Source organism: Sorex fumeus, unplaced genomic scaffold (assembly GCF_029834395.1).
Source record: "Sorex fumeus unplaced genomic scaffold, SorFum_2.1 ptg000008l, whole genome shotgun sequence".
Taxonomy (NCBI): domain Eukaryota; kingdom Metazoa; phylum Chordata; class Mammalia; order Eulipotyphla; family Soricidae; genus Sorex; species Sorex fumeus.
In genome coordinates this window covers 53741819-53763403 of record NW_026606065.1, presented here as the reverse complement: position 1 = coordinate 53763403, position 21585 = coordinate 53741819, and the positions used below count along the sequence as shown (strand labels likewise).

The 21585-nt window shown below is 39.7% G+C and overlaps 1 protein-coding gene across 1 annotated transcript in view; it reads right to left on the bottom strand.

Annotated features, from left to right (window-relative positions):
- Window positions 1-21081, bottom strand: part of KLF12 (KLF transcription factor 12) — a 730941-nt gene extending 709860 nt beyond the window's left edge. The window contains exon 1 of the mRNA XM_056109465.1: window positions 21045-21081. The gene's annotated coding sequence lies outside the window, so the exon portion shown is untranslated. The remainder of the gene's footprint in view (window positions 1-21044) is intronic.
- Between the last annotated feature and the right edge of the window lie 504 nt (window positions 21082-21585).

Here is a 21585-nt window from a genome sequence, read left to right as displayed (position 1 = left end):
CAGGAAACAGTCTCTTTTCAGGGAAGGGTTGGGATTTGCAGGACCAGAATCAGAAAGTCAAAAAGTGGAAGTCTACGCTTCTAGGACCAGTGGGTCTCAGTCAAGCTCAAGAGCTGGGCTCAAGTCTGCCTCAGACACCTGGTGTAGGGGTCGGGGACGCTTCCCAGGAAACAGATGACCGGTTTACAGGGACACTGGAAAGGAAGTCAGGGGGCGCAGGCAGAGCAGGGTGGTGAGGGGACAGTGGCTTAAAGCATCTGTCTTTGACCTTGCTTCAATCTTTGACCTAGTTGCCTCTCATCCACCTAGTTCCCAGCACACACCTGCCCCCCACCAGCCCACAAACTCTGCAGCATCTACCTCTCTCCACCCTCTCTTAACGATTTTTCTCCCAATGGTGATGACAACATGGTACCATAATCTCCCCCATCCCAGCAACCGCATCCTTGACCCACGTAGTAACGGCTCCAACATCTAGATCCATGTTCAGAAATTAGAGAGGCACCAAACACAGAGAAACCATGTGGGATGGTTTCCCCTGATGTCTTTTTGGGGACATTGTCACTGACATTTGGGGATGAGATGCATTGAGATGAATGCTCTTTGTGGAGCAGTAAGGGACTGTATCGACGAAAGCTCCTTCAGAATGTATAATAGTTGTATACTAGTGCAATGAGGTGACTTGAGTGTCCAACAAAAGAGGTTGAGCTCTTTGCAGACAGGGATTTGTTTCTACCTAAAATGCAGGTTTTTTTTGAAAATTTTTTCTTTTTTTTTCTTTTTTTATTAGTGAAAAACCATGAGGTACAGTTATAGGCTTACAAATTTTGTGCTTGGGTTTCAGTTATACAATGATCAAGTGCCCATCCCTCCACCAGTGCCCGTCATTCATCCCCACGGGTCCCAGCATCCCCCCCCCAACCCTCATCCCCCCCCCCCCCCCGTCCCATCCTGCCTCTGTGGCAGGGTATTCCCCCTTGTTCTCTCTCTCTTCTTTTGGGTACTGTGTTTTGCAAGAGAGGCTTTGAGTGGCAATCATGTTTGGTCTATCGACTACTTTTAGCATGCTTCTCCCACCCTGGGAGGGCCCTCACAACACCCTTCATTTGGTACTCTCTTCTCTATCTGAGCTTCCTTTTCACCTAGAGCCTGTGGCTGGCCTTCCATTCATGGAGCAAAATTCCTGGTACTAATCTCAGCCATTCCTGGGTGTTAATCTCTCTTTTTGTTGCTTTATGTTCCCCAGATGAAAATGCAGGGGTTTTTTTGTTTTGTTTTGTTTTTACCTAACACCTAAGTTAGTATCAAAATGTTTGAGTTAGTCCCATTTGAAGATGGAGGTATTAGAAGGTGGGGACTCAGGGGAGCCCTTAATTTGTGAAGGTGTTGCCTCCATAATGGGGTTATGAGAGGCTCTACTGGAGCACCCACATCTACACCCCTTTCACCTTGTGGGAGGGAGAAGTCTGCACTCAGGATAATTTCTCCTCCATCCCTACCCGCACCTCTTTGTAGAGATCCAGACCCCCACAATACATGTCCATCTTTTACAAGTCACCAGTCTGTGGGATTTTGTTATTGTAGGTTCCAAGTGGACAAGAACAACCTTTACTATGAGAGAGAAAATGTTGTCAATTTTATGGGATTTTTTTTTTCATTTCATGTTTTGGGGATAGGGGACTTCCAAGTCCATAGGGGACCAGGAGCGATTCATGGAAATTCTCTGCAAACCAGGGGAGGGTCAATGTGAGGATCTGAGGACACAATATTGCACAGACCCTGGGGTTCCCAGAAACACCAGCCTCCTGGGCCACATCCTGTGACCTTCAATGACCCCAAGGTCACTCCGGCAGTGCTCAAGGGTCTCCCAGCAATTCTTGGGAGATCATGTGGTGCCAGGAATTGAACCCAGATGGGGTTCATAGAAGCCGTGCACATTAACCCTTGTACTCGCTCCCTAGCCCAATCACTCTCATTTTTATTAGTTTCAGCCAAGTGGAGATCTTCTGAGATAGCAAAGAAGAGGTGAAAAAGGACAAGGAGAAAATAGAAATGTCAGAAGCAAGAAATGAGCAGAGCCATTCACTCTAAAACGGGATAAAAATTTTCACACGGTTTGACGTCCTGAATGATCTTCATAGATGATCAGAGTGCATGAAACTAAAGTTTGAGGAGCTTGAGAAGCAGGATAAGACCGAAGACCCAAAGAACGTTTTCCAATGCTGAGGTCTGAACCCAGAGCTTCACACGCACCACCTGCACTCTCCCACTGAGCCCTAGCCCCAGCACTTTGGCCCCCTGGATTTTATTTACGCAAACTTGTACAAGGCACAGGAAATCAATGCAGAACGATACTCTATCTTTAAGGAACTGCCCCCTTCATTGGAGTTTTTGAAGTTAAAGTCAAATCTCAAAAGGTGAAACTTGAGCGAGCTCCCCTGAGTGCATGTCATCAATGGAATTAGAGGCGACATACATATACTGGTTATCAGGCTACAGAGGATGTGCCTCCGGACCCTGGTAGTTTTGATAAAGAGATCTCATCAGATTCAGAGCCCTTAGTGTGTAAAGCCAGAGACCCATCCATAAAGCTAATCTGCCTGCTGGGGGCTCCCCAGACAGACAGCCCAGGTCAGAGGAATCAGTATTCATAGAAATTCCTCCCTCAAATGACTGACTGGCAGGACACCAAGTTTAGTGTATGCACTCTTCATACCTTGAGACCTGGCCCTGGAATGAGGCAGAGAAAAATAGTTTGAGTGTGTGTGTGTGTGTGTGTGTGTGTGTGTGTGTGTGTGTGTGTGGCTGGGGTAGGGTGAGGGGATCTATGGAGATGGGAGGGCATATAAGGAGGGTGAAATAAGATCAAAGGGAAAATTCAGGAATTGGCTTTAACTATGCAACAGCGTCTATTCCGTTCCTTTTCACTAACCAGATCTAATTCAAGTGGCTATTATGCCCATGAAACACCACCACAGCTGAATTTATTTTTATTTTGCCTGCTCAATGGCAATGTAAAGGGAATTTGAGAGCACATCACCTTCAGGGAAAAGACTGCAGCGTATTACTCACCACCTCCCTCCTCCCTTCTGCGTGAAAAGGTTAATTTGAATAAGACTGCTGCTTCCCCAAATAGAACAGTCACCAGCGCACAGAGGACGGCCAATGGGAGTGTTATTCAATGATGTCATGCTTATACCTGATCCTTATTATTTGCTGAGTCGTGACAATGTGCTCCTTGCATCTCACATTTTATTGGTCAAGAGCCCTGTCATTCTGAGGTCTTCTGGAGAGTTTTAGACACTGCAGTTTCTTTACAACAAGCCCAGAAATTTTTTTTAGCCTCTGCACTTTCACAAACTGTTGGAGAACACAGCGCATTTTAAATACTGCTGTCCTACAACAAATAAAAACCTTTCACAAATTGTACCTGATTTCCATGATCATTGATATTAAGTCTACTTACAGTGCAAAAGTAGCACTAAAAAAGATCCATGCTTGTTAAAACAGCAAAATACCTCCAACCAGTAGAACAGAACTTTTATTGAAGAGATCGTAAAAAAAGTCTTGCTAAGTTTAATGTGACCACCAATAAAAAAAATTTGTTCTGCTGATCTAGAAACAATTTATTGCCCCATGGAGTACATTCTTAAAAAGAATCAACTTTGAAACAGAGCACCCACAGGACAGAAGCACTGAGGAAAAGAGAGCTTGCAGAAAATGCCAACAAACAGGAATGAAAACCACACACCTTACAATAATATGGCAGACAAATCAGTTGTACATGCTTTAGGAATTCTTTATCTCACTGAAGAGTTCAAATAAATATTCTGATTGGCAGGAGATATAAGTGCGGTTGAGAGACCGGAAATAATGTTGAAACTCTAAGAGCCTCCTAATCTATCGTGACATATGAAGTTCCTGGTAAACATCCCTAGGCAAAGTCAGCTCCTCAGAGACTTAAAATACAAAGTCAAGCTGTCCATAGTCAGTTGGTGAAGCAGAACGTATCTATGGAAGGTTTATCCCTGACACAGGCATGGAAGTAAATTAAAGGCCCCAGTGAGAAGAACAGAGCAGAGAATGAACAAGCAGCTTTGAATGGCCCAGAGAGGGCCTAGAAAGGGATTTTGAATGGGAGACTGAATTGAGAAAGAATGAGGATGTATGGAAGAGACCCTCTGGAATGGATAGATGCAGGTACAGGAAGATAAATTTTTAAAACTAGGTGCACATGAGAATAATGATGTAAAGTAGATGCTAGAAAGGACCAAATATTTTGAATGTGGATATCTTAAATTCGGTAGTTCAGATTAAATATTTCTGAAGGGGGAACATTTCACAACTGTGGTTTGAGGCTTGTTGTCTGCTAAGTCAGATAAATTAATTGATATTATATAAATTTGATTATTTGAGACCTTAAATAAATATTGACCCCCACATTATTGTGAACTTTGATCTTTTGGTGAGAATCTCACTGGGTTAAGGCCATTAACAAAAAAGACTAAAACCAACCTTATTTACTGTAAAGTTTGTGGACTAAACATCACCTTGTTTATTATAGTCAGAAGGACCTAGAACCATATTATTATCCTTAAATTTCACAGAATTTTTATCGGTAAACTCCCTGCACATTTTGATTCCAGAGATCTAGCTATAGTAACAACATGGTGGAAAGGCTAATGGCTACAGGCATCAGACACACCTGGACTCAAATCCCAGCTCTGACATACAGTACTTAAACAATGCTGGTCATGTTAGTCAAACCTTTCTAAACCTCAGTTCCCTTTAATGTTATGAGGACTAGTCTGAATCATGTACATATATTTTGGTACTGTAATGCCTGCCTCGGTAAAGGGAATATTTGTTTTATGTTTTAACCTTGTTAGTTAAAGCCCTTCAAGATCTGTTAAAGACTTCCGTGAGCTGACATTGGGCAGACCATTCCTCTTCACTCTTGCTCTTGCTCACTTCATCCCAGCTGTGTTGATCCCCTTGCCAGGTCCCAAACATGTCTAGTAGGCTTTTGCAGGCCACTTGCATGAATGATACTCCCAACAAGCTCAAGCCTAAACTCTTTGCTTTAGTCAGGATCAACTCCCTGGAGAAATATCACTGACCTCCTCTCTGAAACAGCCCATTTTCTACTATATTTTCTGTTATGCAATAGCAAGTTGTTTCACTGTCACTTCTCATCACCAGATATTAATCTTTGTGGTTGTACTTTTAAAATTTTTTCCTTATCTGTTTTGCTCACCTGAATGTTAGGTTCATGCCATGATTGACTCTGATTTTTTATACATGCAGTGCTAAGGATCAAACCTATGTTTTCACATGAGAGGCATACACTCTTCTGCTGAGCTGTATCTTGATATTTGTTAAAATATACTATCAATGCTCATCAAAGTAGATGAGGGAGGAGTTTCTGGGACAGACTAATGGGTCCGTGGTCTAGAAAATATTTAATGGAATGCTGACTGGTCCAGTCTTTTTGGAAAACAATTTGGACATTCCTCAAAAAACTAGAAATTGAGCTCCCATTTGACCCAGCAAAAGCACTTCTGGGAATATAACCTGAGACCTCAAAACACACAACAGAAGCACCATCTGCACTCCTGTGTTCATGGCAGCCCTATTCACAATAGCCAGTATCTAGAAACAGCCTGAGTGCTCAAAAACAGACAAATGGAGAAAGAAACTATGGCATATCTAAGCAATGGAATACTATGCAGATGTTAGGAAAAATGAAGTCATAAAATTTGCCTATGAATGGGTGGGTATGGAGAATATCATGCTGAATGAAATGAGTCAGAAGGAAAGGGGCAGATATAGAATGACTGCATTCATTTGTGGTATATAATATACACATTATATATATGAAGATTAATATCCAAGGCCAGGGAAAATAGCAGCTAGAATGACTGGTCAGTGGTTGGAATCAAACAAACAAACAAAAAAAACAGAAATGTGGTGGGCCAGAGGGTAGGTAATATAGAGAAGGGAATAGTATGACAATAATTGCTGAAAATGATCATGTTGGACACAAACTGAGTGATAAAAGTAGGCAAAGGGATATTTCTTTTGTTTGCTATTTTTTTGTTGTTGTTTTGGTTTTTGTTTTGTTTTTGGGCCACATAGGCTATGCTCATGGCTTACTCCTGGCTATACACTCAGAGATCACTCTTGGTGGTGCTAAAGGAGACTATATGAGATGTTGGGGATTGAACCCTGGTGGGCCATGCACAAGGCAAGAGCCCTCGATAAAGGGATATTTCTGATAACCTTTCAGCATGTGTATTTCAAACCCCAATGTCATAAAGGAAGGGGGGGTGAGAGAGAGAGAGAAAAAAAGAGAGAGAAAAAAAGAGAGAGAAAGAGAGAAAGAGAGAAAGAGAGAGAGAGAGAGGAGGAGGAGGAGGAAAGCGCTTGCCGTAGACGTGATGGATGGCAGGGAGTGGGAGGGAAACTGGAGACATGAGTGCTAAGAAGTGTACACTGGTGGAGGAATGGGTATTGGGACACTGCATGACTGAATCCTAAACATGAACAACCTCGTAAGGTTCCATCTCACAGTGATTCATTAAAATAATTTTTTAAAAAAAGATATTCAAGGGAAAATATATTTAGATGGTGTATACTTTAAGTGGTCTCTCATCTCTTTTCCTTCCTGACTCCCCAAACTACTCATGTTGGCTCTGATTCACATGAATTGTTACATAGAATGTAGGAACATCGGATCAATAACAATTAGCGAACAGAATCACAAATTAAGGATGAGGTTCAGGACACTATCAACATTACACACAGTTTTACATATTTAATATCACTAAAATTTCAGACTTTTTTTTTTCTGTTCATCCTACTTTGTGCCCCTCAGTCAATCTTGAAAGAAACACTCTCATTTGGGTTTCTGGTTCCCTGGTAACTGAAGTACAATATGAGATAGCATAGAGCTTATGTAAGCATTATCCCTGCTGACATTCCAAATGAGCAGATCAAATGTTACCTAATCATTCAGTTACAGCTTGGATTTGGCAGTCGTTTATAATGTCCTGAAGTTGAAGGAGCATCTACTTTGTGTATCTTGGCTATGTCAGCACCTGCAGTTCCTGCTGCTTCTAGAAACGTTTTGACATTATAAAAGTAATATGAAATAAAATCATTTATAACCAGGATGATTTTGAAATATTATAGCTTTATGGTTCAAATTCAGGGTCTAGGGTCCCGTTTTTAAAGAAAATTGCCTTTTGGACACTTCCCTCCTCTATCACTTTAAGTTTTAGTTCTCTTCCATTAATGTCTCTTGTACTTGGAGATCTTCTATAAAGGTGGGTTGTTTCAGAGTGGTCCAAGTGGGGCATGAAATAGTTTATTTCCAACAAACTTCTAGAGAGGCTACGTGCAGCTTGGACTACGCTTTGAATTGTCATGAGCTTACACAACATATTGCCACATTTTAGTTATGTTTTGCCCAAATAATTTTTAAATGAACCCATTCACATTCTATCATATCTAATTTTAGAGAGGTTTTTTTTTTTGCTTTTTTGGGTCATACGTGGTGATGCACAGGGGTTACTCCTGGCTCATGCATTTAGGAATTACTCCTGGCGGTGCTCAGGGAGCATATGGGATGTTGGGAATCAAACCCGGATCAGCCGCGTAAAAGGCAAACGCCCTACCTGCTGTGCTATTGCTCTAGCCTTCTAGAGAGATTTTTATTCTGACATATATTTACATTAAATCAGTAACCAAGCCTTTTTGTATAAACCCTAGTTGTCTCCTCTTCATCCACACAGGGACCAGCTCCCTGAAGTCTTACTCAACTTTCCACAGCAAAGCTGCAATAACCTCTGTCTTATTTTCCAATCCCAGCCTTATCTCCCTTTGATCCAATGTCTACTTTATTCTGTCATCATACTTTCTTTTAAAAAACATAATTTTGATTTGATGAGGTCACTTCCTTCATTAAAGATCCCCTGCTGATACTCCTTGCTTAAAATAGAAGTTGTCATGAGCTCAGTCATCAGACAGACCTTGGCTAGAATCCAGATTGCTTGCATTTCATTTTATGTAATGTATTTAATGAGATTTATTTAACTTCTGAGAGCCACAATTTCCTCATCTGCACAACTGAGATAATATCACGTGTTGTAAATGTTGTCAGGTGATTTGGATGTGTAAGTACAGCAAAGTAGCTAACACAGTACCAGCCATAGTAGATACGCCATAAATGAAGACTTCATTCTGCTCTGATCCATGGGTTTTTCAGCTTTTTATAGGGGTTATGCAAGTCCTTGAACTTATTTTCCATACACTTGTTGAAAGACCCTTCCATCACTCCTCCAGCCTGTAAGTCTCCCTGGTCCTTAGGAAAGGATGTAGAGGGCCTAAACTCCAAACAGAACCTGCCTCGGCCTCCTATCTTGCCATCCCAATAACATCTCTCTCAAGTCACTTGTCATCATGATTTGTACCCCTACTTAATAGTGATCTCTCAATGGCAGGAACTTTCTCTTACTTCCCCATCTTTTGTGACTTGAGCATTTGCTTAATAAAGAGACCATATCACTGTGGTTCAAGTATCAAGAAATGGATGTTGAATATTATATTCTAGAAGTTATAAACAGTAGAATAATTGTAATGTTTCCTTATGCCAAAATAGCATCTCAGAGTAATAACGCCGTTTTCTAGCTTCCTTTCCAATTTTCCATTCCCAGATTTTAATTTACAATTTTGTGTAGGAGAGAGAGAGTATAGAAGTTAAGGCACCAGTATTGCATGTGGCAGATCCTAGTTCAATTCCTAGTATTAAATAAGATACCCTCAGCATTGCCAGAGCAATCTCTGAGCTCAGAGCCAAGCATAAAACTTGAGCCAAGTATAATCCCTTTCTCCCCAAATTTTGCAATGTTATTGAATTTCCTTTTTTTAAATCTCTTTTGTAGGTAATAATAGTCTACAGAGAATGAACGCACATTAATAAAAAGTTAGTTGCCTTCCTTGGTTATACAATTTATGACTGTCAGAACAGGGATTTAAACCTATGCCTTTCAGACTCTTAAGTCCATCCTCTATACAATGATATCTCATGCAATCTGCTGCCACAGGCTGGCTTCAACTTCTTAAATATAGATTAAAAGCATAGAGACATATAACTTCTAGAGAAGATTTTTTAAAAGCAGATAAAGGCATTCATTTGCTTTTAGAATCACATTTAAGTAATTTTGGAGATTATAGTTATTAGACAGATGAGACATAAATCAGAACTGTAAACTTCTCAAATCTGAACATCTTATAAATCTTTTCTCTGCACTTATTGTTTGTTTTGAAGAAGTCATTAAGTCTTTCTTTTTTATCCTGAGGGAAAACTATTTTAATGATGCCTTTCTGGCTTTCAAACATACTTCTCATAGTAATTTTTACATTGATTTTATTTATCTTTAACCAAATCATGTAGGAAAGCTAATTCATGCAGACGTCCAGAAATCAAACTGAAATGAGACAATGAGAGTTGCTGTGTGCCCTGTAGTCCTGGGACCTGCTATTTGCAGTAAGCCCTTGAGGCATTCTCAGTTGGGGAAATCTTGTCTATAAGAGCCTGCTTATAAGAAATCATCTTATAGCTAATTACACTTCTAATTAATGACAAATTTCTTGCTTGATGAGTAACTGTGATCCCAGATATGTTGAAACACTGTGTAACAAGCAATTTTTCCCCCTTTCTGGGATTTTGATATATTTTGTCTGGCTATGTACTAATGTTCTCCATACTGATGTGACACCACTTTAGTAACCAAAAAAGAGCCCTACATAAAAAATTTGGAGGTAAAATTGATTTGACATACCCACATCTTACAGGGGTTTATGCAAATAGAAAGATAAAACATTTAGAAATTAAATAAGTTTTAAAATATATTAAGAATCTTAAACATACTTTAAATTGAGTAGATTTATTTGGTCAAGTTTGAAACTTTGTCTTTTACCAAAGAAATGCTAAAGAAACTGTTTTTGGTGGGTTGGATTGGGGTTGTAGAGCGGAGTTAGGCTTCATTTAGCCATCTCGAGGCCATTCCTAGCTTTGTGCTTAGGAATGACCTCTGATGGTGCTCAAGGAGTCATAGCTGGGGACAGATATTGAACCAGGGTTGATAGGATGCAAGCAAGAGCCTTAACACCCATCCTATCTCTCCAGCTCCTAAGAAAACTTCATTATTCCACGAATGTCCAATTCTCACAGGTAATAGAATGTGTTAATAAATGAGAGAACTTAAAGTTGATGTAACCAACCACCCATGATAATTTGGTGGTCCAGTTCTTTCATCTTATTTTCTCTTTCTATTTTGAATCTTCCCATGTAAAGATCAGAGTCTCTAAAATCCTATACAATGTGGCCAAGAGGAATGACAAAGACAATCTACAGAATGGGAAAAGATATTTGTAGGATAACACTGTTCTTGTCCTTCCTGCATAGCCTCCGGTAGTTTAGGTTTATTGGGTTGCTCCCATCACAGTACTCCCATTCCTCTGTGTTTATTTGTAACTTTTTTCTTTGTGCTCTGTTGACTTGTAAATATTGTTTTTCTCTTCTTCCTAAGAATAGACTATTCTATTCAGAGCTATGTCCTTTTTGTATGGACACACAAGAAGACTGTATATGCTATGCTTTTGTAATATGACTCTCAGTGACATTTTCCTCCTGGCATCTGTTCTCTCACCTAAACCTCTGCTGCCTTGCTTTCCTAGCACCCTCAAAAGCAAGGTCCCCACAACATTTTTTTCCTTTCTCTTTTTTCTTACCTCCCACAAAATAAAACGAGGAGAGAAACTGGCAAGAGATAATTGGGGTGGAAGTAAGGAGGGAGAGGGAAAGAGAGAGAGAGAGGAGAGGGAGAGAGTGGGAGAGGGAAAGAAGAGAGAGAAAGAGAAGGAGAAAGGGGAAAAGGGAGAAGTAGAGAAAGCTAGAGAGGGAGAGGGAGAGGAGGAGGAACAGGGAGAGGGAGTGGGAAAGGGAGGTGGAAAAGGAGAGGGAGGAGGAGAGAGGGACAGAGGGAGAGAAAGGAGAGAGGAAGAAAAAGGGTGGGAGAGAGAGAAACACAACATTTTTTAACAAGTAAAAATCACTTAAAATATGCAAAAATATGGGGTAAAGAAGACTAGTCTCAAAATCTGTACATAACATGTATCGGCTTCTCAACATACTACCACTCAGGAAGGGAACACACCACCTGGTTTTGAAACACACCTTTGGCATGGTTCATCAACATCAGGACAGCTTCACTCAGTTTCATGAGACAGTTCCAAGAGTCCACACTGTTATTTGTCCAAAGATTACATTGGAATAACCTCAAAAGGCAGAGCTCACAGCTGTGACAAGAAAAGGAAATGGGGTAGGAACATGACAGATAGAGAAATGATTGGAGAGAGCAAAATTTATAGTTTCAAGAGCTTAAGAGTCATAGATATGATTGAGGAAGGCAGTGAGAATGGGGAGAAGGATGGAGGAGTGCTTCTTGCTAGAGCACATGATGGAAACCAGTCAGGGGCAGTACTATGAGAGAGTTTGCAAAAGCCAGTGAGATCTGTTTCACTTATTTCTAATTTGTAAAAATTATTTGGGTTTTTAGATCACACCCTGCAATACTCAGGGATTTCCTGGTCCTGTGCTCCAAGATCACTCCTGTTGGGTGCTCATAGGACCATATGTAGTGCTGGAAATTGAGCTGGGGTTGGCTGCATGCAAGACAAGAGACTTTCTTTCTTCAGCCTCTTATTTTGGTTTTTCAACAAGAAACGAGAGAGAAGGCTATATGTAATATGAAAGAGCCGAAGGTAATTAGATTTAAGAAATTTCACTGACATCAATGTATGATTTTGAATATTAAAATCTCTGGCTTATAGCTTAATGTTAAATATGTCTAATAATACCTTAAAATGATTTCACACTCAGAAACAAAGTTTGATTTTGATGTAAAGGCATGAAAACAAAGAGGTTGTAGGGCTGTAATTTTTTTTTTTGGGGGGGGGTCACACCTGGCAATGCAGGGGTTACTCCTGACTCTGCACTCAGGAATTACTCCTGGTGGTGCTTGGGGGACCATATGGAATTCCGGGGATTGAATCTGGGTTGGCTGAGTGTAGAGCAAATGCCCAAACCATTGTTCTATCTCTCCGGCCCCTGTAAAATTATGTTTAGGTTTAAATTGCTGGAAATAATTCTTTATTTTCTTTTTGTTTTGGGGCAACACCTGCAGTGCTCCAGGCTTACTTATGGCTCTGAGCTCAGGGATCACTACCAGTGCGTTCTGGGGACCATACGGGATGCCCAGGACCTAACACTCATTGGCTGCATGCAAAGCATTCCTTGTGATGCAATTCTTACTATGCTGATCTTACTTTGATGATCTTTCTGTTCTTCCACCTACGTAGATGGTAGAATACCATTATATTTGCTTCATAAAATAACTTTGTAATACTGACATACTACACATAATTATGTCAGCATTACAGAATTACTTTCTAGTAAAATTGTTGGCAAATTTAATTAATGGTAACATTTCCATTGTATTTTAGAAATAACATCAACTTGTCTTAGTCCCACAGCAATTACCAGCTAAAGCAAAGGGAATTTGGGTTTCTGCATCTCCTAATATCTTTTCCCTTCTTTTTAAATGGTTCACTTTAAATGCCAGTTAAACATATTTTGAAAGGAAATTCTGTCCACAGCATAGATGTTAAACTATTATCATATTTGTGAGAGGGAGATAGCTCAAAGCAGAGGGAATAGAGCTTCAAAGGTGTCAAATTAGTGCCTTTATTTTCTATTTTTTAAAATTTCTTTAATTGGAGTGTGTGCGCCATGATAGGGTTTTGCGTGCTGGTAGGATCTACCACTTGAATTATCCTTCTAGCCCCACAACATCCACTTTTTAAAAATTTAAAGCACAAGCGACTTTGGCCCAATAGAATACCAGAATAGCTACTACAATCCTAAACTGCTAGTTCTGTTTCTGCAGCTTAAACACATCAAGGAAAAAAGACTGAAAGAGAACGAGGAAGAAAGGCTACAAGTTCAGAAAGAGGTGGAGAAACAATGGGAAGTTCTCTCTTCTTCTTTTCCCACACTGAAAACTATAAAGCAGACTTTCACATATAAAAGGTATAGCTAGTAGAAAGCAACCATTATAAAAGAGGAAAACTCTTTTAGCAGCATGGCAAGACTTATCTGAGAATAATTTTAAGCAATTTCAAAGGATTGAAAAATTGTTCAAGGGGATTGAAAAGATATATGATAATGTATGGTCTCAACATTAATAACAAATAAATATTTAATTGAACAGTATATTACATTTCCAAGCTAGTAAATATCCCTCTATTTTTGAGATTGTTCTTAATTGTTGATGTATGACTTTCTTTGAGCCTGCACAGTAGGTCATTTTGTTCACAATAGCGTGAGATTGAGTGAAGTTCTCAAAGATGAACTCTAGAATTTAAAGGTCAAATTGACTATTGAACAAGGAATGAAGAATATATATGAAAAATTAATGTTCATAGAGAGGGGCAAAGATAGACAGGGACTTGTGCTTGTCATTTTTCTTTTACACTTTTCCTGGACCGATTTTATTTAATTAAGGAGGACTACTGCAATCTTGCCTCAATTTCCTAAATAAGTCACTGAACCTTTGAGGGATATATGACATCACGTCCATTCTTAAAAGTCATGTCATATAGCTCTTAGCACTTAAAAAAAATCATCCGTGATGGGCTCAGATCTCTGCCTAACTCCATGTACAAAAGTAAGACCTAAGTGGATTAAAGACCTCAACATCAGACCGGAATCTATAAGATACATTGAGGAAAATGTTGGCAAAACCCTTCATGACATAGAAGCTAATAGTGTCTTCAAAGATGTCACACCGCTGGCCAAGCAAGTGAAAACAGAGATAGATAAATGGGACTATCTTAAACTAAGAAGCTTCTGCACCTCAAAAGAAACAGTGACCAAAATACAAAGACAGTCAACTGAATGGGAAGGATATTCGCCAACTACACATCTGATAAGGGGTTAATTTCAAGGATATACAAAATACTGGTTCAACTCCACAAAAAGAAAACATTCAACCCCATCAAAAAATGGGGAGATGAAACGAATAGAAACTTTGACAGAGAAGAAATCCGAATGGCCAAAAGACACATGAGAAAATGTTCCACATCATTAATCATCAGGGAGATGCAGATCAAAGCCACAATGAGGTATCACCTCACATCACAGAGACTGGCCCATATCCACAAGAACAAAAGCAACCGGTGTTGGCGCGGATGTGGTGAGAAAGGAACACTCCTTCACTGTTGGTGGGAATGCCGACTGGTTCAGACCTTCTGGAAAACAGTATGGATGATTCTCAAAAAACTAGAAATTGAGCTTCCATTTGACCCAGCAATACCACTCCTAGGAATATATCCCAGAGAGGCAAAAAAGTATAGCCGAAGTGACATCTGCAATTGTCTGTTTATTGCAGCACTCTTTACAATAGCCAGAATCTGGAAAAAACCTGAGTGCCCGAGAACAGATGACTGGTTGAAGAAACTCTGGCACATTTACACAATGGAGTACTATGTAGCTGTTAGAAAAGACGAAGTCATGAAGTTTACATACAAGTGGTACTACATGGAAAGTATCATGTTAAGCGAAATGACTCAGAAAGAAAGGGATAGACATAGAAAGATTGCATTCATCTGGGGAACATAAAGTAACAAAATAGGAAACTAACACCCAAGTATGGCAGAGATTAGTACCAGGAATTTTGCTCAATGACCCGGAGGACAACCACACATGTTAGGGGAAGGGGGAGCTCAGAAAGAGAAGGGAACACCAAATAAAGGGTGTTGGGAGGATCCGCCCATGATGGGAGAGCATGCTGAGGGTAGACTGTCGGCCAAGCATGATTGCCACTCAATGCCTCTTTTGCCGACCATGGCACTCAAAAGGAGAGAGAGGGAAATGCCCTGCTACAGAGGCAGGGTGGGATAGGGGCTGGGGGGGGAGGGGATGCTGGGATCTGTGGTGGTGGGAAATGCGCACTGGTGGAGGGATGGGTGTTTGATCATTGTATAATCGAAACCCAAGCACAAAAATGTGTAAGTCTACAACTGTACCTCATGGTGCCTCACTATTAAAAAATAAATTAATTAATTAAAAAATAAAAAAAATCATCCGTGAACTTTGGGATACATCTTTCTCATTGCCTCCTGATAAGATTTTAATAGTTCCAATTGATTATGGAAAGTAGTCTCTAGAATCAGCTGTGGAAGCTAGCTTTAGGAAGGAACAGCTGGTTCTACTTGGAGGATATGGAACTGTGGGAAACCAGGTGAGCTTTAAACTCAGTGAGTTTTAACTTTGTCCACACAGCTGCTCTTACAGGACTGACATTGACAAATTGGGAGCTTCCCACATCCTTTGGCTGAGGATGGTGATTACACGAATGTTGTTTTTACACACAAATGTTTCTGTGATGAGAAAGTGTCAATCACATCGTGGTGTGCTGAAGATTCACTATGGTTATTGCTAAGGTTTATTACTTCTTTAATGGTGCTCTAAAACCCAGCTAACTGTTATGTTTTAAGACACTTTTACATTCACTTACCTTTATATATTTTTCTGTGTGTGTTAATGATTCACTTTTGTATTTATAAGTCATTTAGTTTCTTAAACAATATTCCAAAAGTCAGACAATTCTGCTATTTTAATTTTTTTCCTTTGGATTCATGTATATATAATTATTTGGTAAAATCTGACAATACAGAATAGCACATCTGGAAAAGTATTTCTATATAACTCTGGACTATCTTAGTCTACCAGTTTCCTGATTACTTTTCTAGCTAACAGTGCAAACTTAGAAAAATTCCTAGATGCAAATTCTAGTGCCCCCAAACACCCACACTGTACAGCATACAGTGAAGGCCACCCAAAATAAATCAGTGCCACTATTTCCATGATGACAGTCCCCAACACACTGCCTTGTTATTGTTTTCTTCAAATCACTGGAATTCTTTCCAAGTGCTGTCATGTCTTTCGATAACAGCTATATGGAGATTAAATGTGAGTTTCAATGAACTTTTACATGAGCTATATTTTCTCCTTGGATTTTATTATTTTTTTCAGGCAAGTGATGAAAGGTTATTCTCTGCAAAATTTAGCCAGTTAAACGTGCAGCGTGAAAACCCTGAAGCCCTCTCCAGTCAGACACATAGAGAGCAAAGGGGAAAAATGTGAAAATGTTCCATCAGGGCTACAGCTTTTCAGAGAGTGCAGAGATGATGTCATTTGTTTTCACAAGACCCAGTTTAAATTTGGTCCTGCCATTCAAGAACTGCAGCAGAGTGCATCTGTGGAGACTTCCTGCATACCATATTTCAGGACGTTAGAGGGGATGCTGCATCAAATTCCAGCCAATCGGAGCAGTGGAGTCTGGCCCTCCCAATTTTTATCTGTTTCCCCACCTGAAGCAAGTGTGCTGCCTGGGTTTAGAGCACTGCAGAGGCTTCAGTGCCTCCAAGGGCTTAAAGGAGAACAGCGCCCAAATAAGACTTTACTTGTGATCACCTCCCCCCCAACCCCCCCCCCCCCACACACACACACAGACACACGCGCGCGCGCACACACACACACCACCTCTGGATTCATTTCCTTGATAAATAGCGTCCGAGCATATGAAGTCCGGTTGGATTGGGGTTGGTTGGCTTTAAAGGAAGTTTTAGCCTTTTGCTTTTTGAGCCCCTGTGCTCAAATGTAACTATCTGGGGGTAAAAAGACAGAAATGCAGTACTGCTGGGTTTCAGAGACGAAGTATGGCTTTGGGTGTAGTGCTAACCACTATCATTTTACCAAGCAGACCTCATTTCTGGGTGTAGTTTCATACTTGATGATCGCTAAATAAGCAATCAAGTAGAGCTGGTGGTTTACAAACTACATGAAAGTGATCAAGAGAAGTTAAGGTGGGAAGTGCACTGACAAAAATAATGGCTTATGATGCACAGTGAGGGCTGGAGTGACAGCACAGCGGGTAAGGTGTTTGCCTTGCAAGCTGGCAGACCCAGGTTCGATTCCCAGCATCCCATATGGTCCCCAGAGCACCGCCATGAGTAATTCCTGAGTGCATGAGCCAGGAGTAACCCCTGTGCATTGATTGCCCGGGGTGACCCAAAAAGCAATAAATAAATAAAAGACGCACAATGGAAAAAAGTGCTAACTTGGGATTACATCACTTTGTTTTCCTCAGTTGTCCCCTCTCTATATAAATACCATAGGGTAAACAACAATAATATCAGTGTGGGATATATTTGGTTGTGAGCAATAGTAACCGGACTCTGGTTAATCTAAACCCCCCAAATACATGTATCAGAAAACTCAAAGAGCAAAATGAGGACTGATGAAACAGATGCAAAAAGGACAGTGGCTAGCTGATTCGGGTCCCAGGGCATTGTTGCTTCGTTGAATGCTCTTCCAGCTTCCCTCCTCCCTCTCTTTCTCTTTCTTTCATTCTTCACTAGGGCAAAATTCTAGGAGCGAGTGTCTATGTACTCATTGGTCACATTCTCACCCCTTGACAGGGAGAAGGCAGAATATTTCAGCAACACACAGAGAGCCTTCACAAAGGGAGAGGAGAGATTCTCTCAGAGGAATTGGGGGTGGGGAGAGGTTACTGTTTCTAACATCAGGGGAGCTGGATGCTGTTTGCTCTTCTCTGTCACCATGACAATCGCCCTGGGATGGGGTCTTAGAATTTCATGTCCAGATTCATGGTGTTTCTTCTTTAACTCAGATTTAAGTCCAACAGTCTCTTATTTGCAGTCACTCAGGGAACTTTTGAAAACAAACACACGTGCTATTGACACGTGTCAGCACCAAAAGCATAAATTAGGTCCATTTTTGGCAAACTGAGGTAGATGGCTGTACTCTTTTTATCACATACTTCTATTTTCCATATTTAATGCATGTATATCCTATTTTTTGAGACTTGAAATGTAAAAAATATGGAAAGTTGTAATAATGGCATCTTCTTTATGTACTTAGCATCTCATCTCATGTTTCCCCAGGGATCTCTATTGTGGAAATATAACTAAGAATAACTAATAACTATTAACTAAAAGTCCTACCTTTTCTCTTACAGTAATTTTCAATGCATCTCAGAAAGGTATGCCATCCTGATATTGACACGGGGGAGGAAGCACAGCCAACAACTTTTGTTTTTTACTGTCATCAGTAAAAAACTTGTCATCACTTGTTACCAATGCGCCCACATCTCTTGAACAAATGGGATGGATAAAGAACTAAATGAGGCCATTTTCACTTAGAAAAGCTGCCATTACTTAACGAAAAGCCCACCAGCTCTACTTCATTGCTTATTTTGCGATCATCAAGTAATGGGGGATAAGATGAAAGGCAGTATATTCTAAAAATAATTCTTGGGGGATGGAGAGGCATGCAGCCTACCCAGGTTTAATCCCTGGAATCCCATATGCCCCTATGAGCACCACCAGAAGAAATTCTAGAACAGAGAGCCAGAAGTAACCCTTGCGCATCACGAAGTGTGGACCCAAAACCAAAACCACAACAAAAAAGGATAATTCTTTAAGTTGAATCATTTAAAATTGAGTACTATATATTATCTTTCAATTTCAGTGGAATATCATGATAGATTTTTCCCAGCCAAACTTATTTTCTGGGTGACCAACTTTGTCAACTTAGAAATCCTTTAGGCTGTCTTCTAGATAGATGCAATTCTCTGATTTCATGATTGCTGGAATTGTACAGTGACCTTCTGACCCTAGGAGTACTAAGGGATCTACTCTGGATTGTCTTTTTTTTTTAAAGCCTGATCTGTCCTCAAGATGAATCAATCACAAGGGCATACTATTGATCCTCATCAGTGCCAGCTCATGTCTGAAGGTCTTTCCTTAAGCAACAACTGCATTAGAAACGAACTTTTCAAAATTCCTGAGTTTTTATGCATAGTTGCATATAAGAGTGAGGATCCAAGAGTCTTCAGAGATCAAACTGAACCCCAGAAGATTCATTCAAGGTCTCTCTGAAGGCCCACTTAATGAGTTGTGTTTTACTCCACATGGATGCCCTTTCTCCTTGCAGCTGGGTGCTATGAGAACTGGGGACTCACGCCTAATGAGCTACAGCATGCAGCACCAATGCTTTGTGATGAAGCACCAGGTCTTCGGCACAGATCGAGGCCCCCATGCCTAATAAATTCTGTATCAGAAACCAGTTCATCTCCTATCTTTATCACCCCCCCACACACCCACCCACTCACCTTATCTATACTTGTTGCCCTTTCTTGGAAATTTTGTTTTCCCACTTTAGTCTTTCTAAAGAGTAATCCCTCATTCACCTCTAGAAAAGGACATTTTATATTCCTTATAATTATGTTGGATCCCTGTTTAGAACTTATGGGCAGAAAACAGAGCATGAGATACCTTTTGAGTGTGGATTTTAATCCATTAAGTATGAAGTGTCAGTGACAAGTTGTGCACACACTAAAAAGCAATAAAATAAAATGACATAGTAATAAAAAGACAAATAATCATGTTTTCATAATGCTAACTAAAATTTTATATATGTGGGGTTTATTTTATAATAGCAAATATTTAGAATTTTAGTAATTTGAGAGAAAAATGAGTAGCAAAAGATAGGAGGGGAATCTCATGTAAAGGGTAAAGTATCTGTTAGCAAATAAAAAGTATGGCAGAGACGACTGAATTCTTTGGAATGTGAAGAGGATCGAAATGCAGTGGAAAGTGGTTTTTCATTGATAAATTCAGCTGAGTTAAGTAGCTTTCAGACTATAAAGTTGAGGTTTTTTAATCAAACATGCTTTAGTACTATCAGACATCAAGTTCTACAAAACAAGAACAAATATTTTTTTTTCTGCTAGACATTCTGCAACCCTTAACAGTTTCTGTTGCTCCTCACTGCTGAAGATAATTCTTTTCCACATTCTTATTTTAGATGCTCTTGTCAGAGTCTCTGTCTCTATGATCTGACTTAAGGTGTAAACTGATGAATCATCTGGATATTTTGATTGGTGCTACTGGTAATGGGCATTGCTCTTAAGCAAACAACCTCTCCTCCCCTTTTTTGTCAATGGCACTTTTGCTTTTTAAAAACTTGTGTGAATAATTTTTTCTTCAGTTCACATTGCTTTAATAACACAGCATGACTGATAACAGTGAGAGTTCCCTAAAAGTCTCCACATTTACAGAGGGTTTCAAGTAGAAAACAACAACAACAAAAAAGCAAACTCCATCTCAATTGGTTGTGCTGGTTATCTAGTTAGAGTACTTTTTTTTAAATTTTCCAGATTTTAAGATGGTATGTGTCTTTAAAAACCTCTGAGCGGGGATGTGTTGGAACTGGATTATTTATTTATGTTTATCTTTTCTCCATTTAGTTTCATAGAACTAGTAGGCTGCTAAAGGTTTCTAAGTCTTTAGCTTTTAATTGTTTTAAACTTTATTAAAAACCAAGAAACAGTATTTTCTTGCACTCCCCTTTTCAGGATTTATACTCCATGAGAGCAGCTTTTATATATTCTTGACTTGCAATAAACATCCAAACTTATTCCTCTGTCTATAGTTCAGTAGGGTTCACACAGTAACACAAATCAAAGTCAGTGTCAATTTTACAAAGAAATCTTTCCCAGCTCCCTGAAAACATCTTTCCAGCAAAACTTGTTTGGGAAATGCCTAGAGCTCCTTATCAAATAAAACATAACCCTCTTTGTAGCTGTTTCCCTTGCAAGTGATGATAAATTGCTGAGGAGTAAAAGCCTCCATGCTAATAACAAGAAAATTGACTCTAAGATCCCATCATTTTGTTTACCAGCTGTCTTTACAATTCTATAATAACACCAGCCCACATTTAAAAAAAATTGTTCACAGATAGTGAAATAGATGAGAAACAAAAGAGCTTTGCTGAAATTAGTTTAAGCAGGGGGACAGGCTGGAAAGAAAAATTTGATCCAGAAACTTACCTATATCTCAGGCATGATAACGGGTGACCACATACCCGGTGCTGAAACACAACTCAGGAGCATTACATCATCATGACAAACTTTCATTGGCTGCAGAAACCCCACGGATAAGACAGGCTTTTAAGGTGCTGTGTGAAACCCCTGTTGGTTGTTTATCAGGCTGAGGTCAAAATATTGAAAGGCTGCCTTTCCCCATATGAATACTATCTGAACAGAAGTCACAAATTGTTAACTATTTCATATGCATGCTTATCTCCACTTCATGTTCCACTTTTACACTTTTACATTTAACTCTGACTTATTGTAGACTTTAAAATTCTGTTAAAAGCGATCTCTGTTGTCATGTAGCTGTTCTTGTTTTGATTGAAGATTTTACTAAGATTTTACTAAGATTTTGCTCTGTGATGACTGGCTCCTGAATCCCCTGTTGCACTCCAGATCATCTTTCTTATTTAAAATAATTTATTTCCTAACTTTATTTTTTCTGATTGGAGTAACATAACACTATAGCATTCCATAACTTTCAGGTGTGCATCATTAA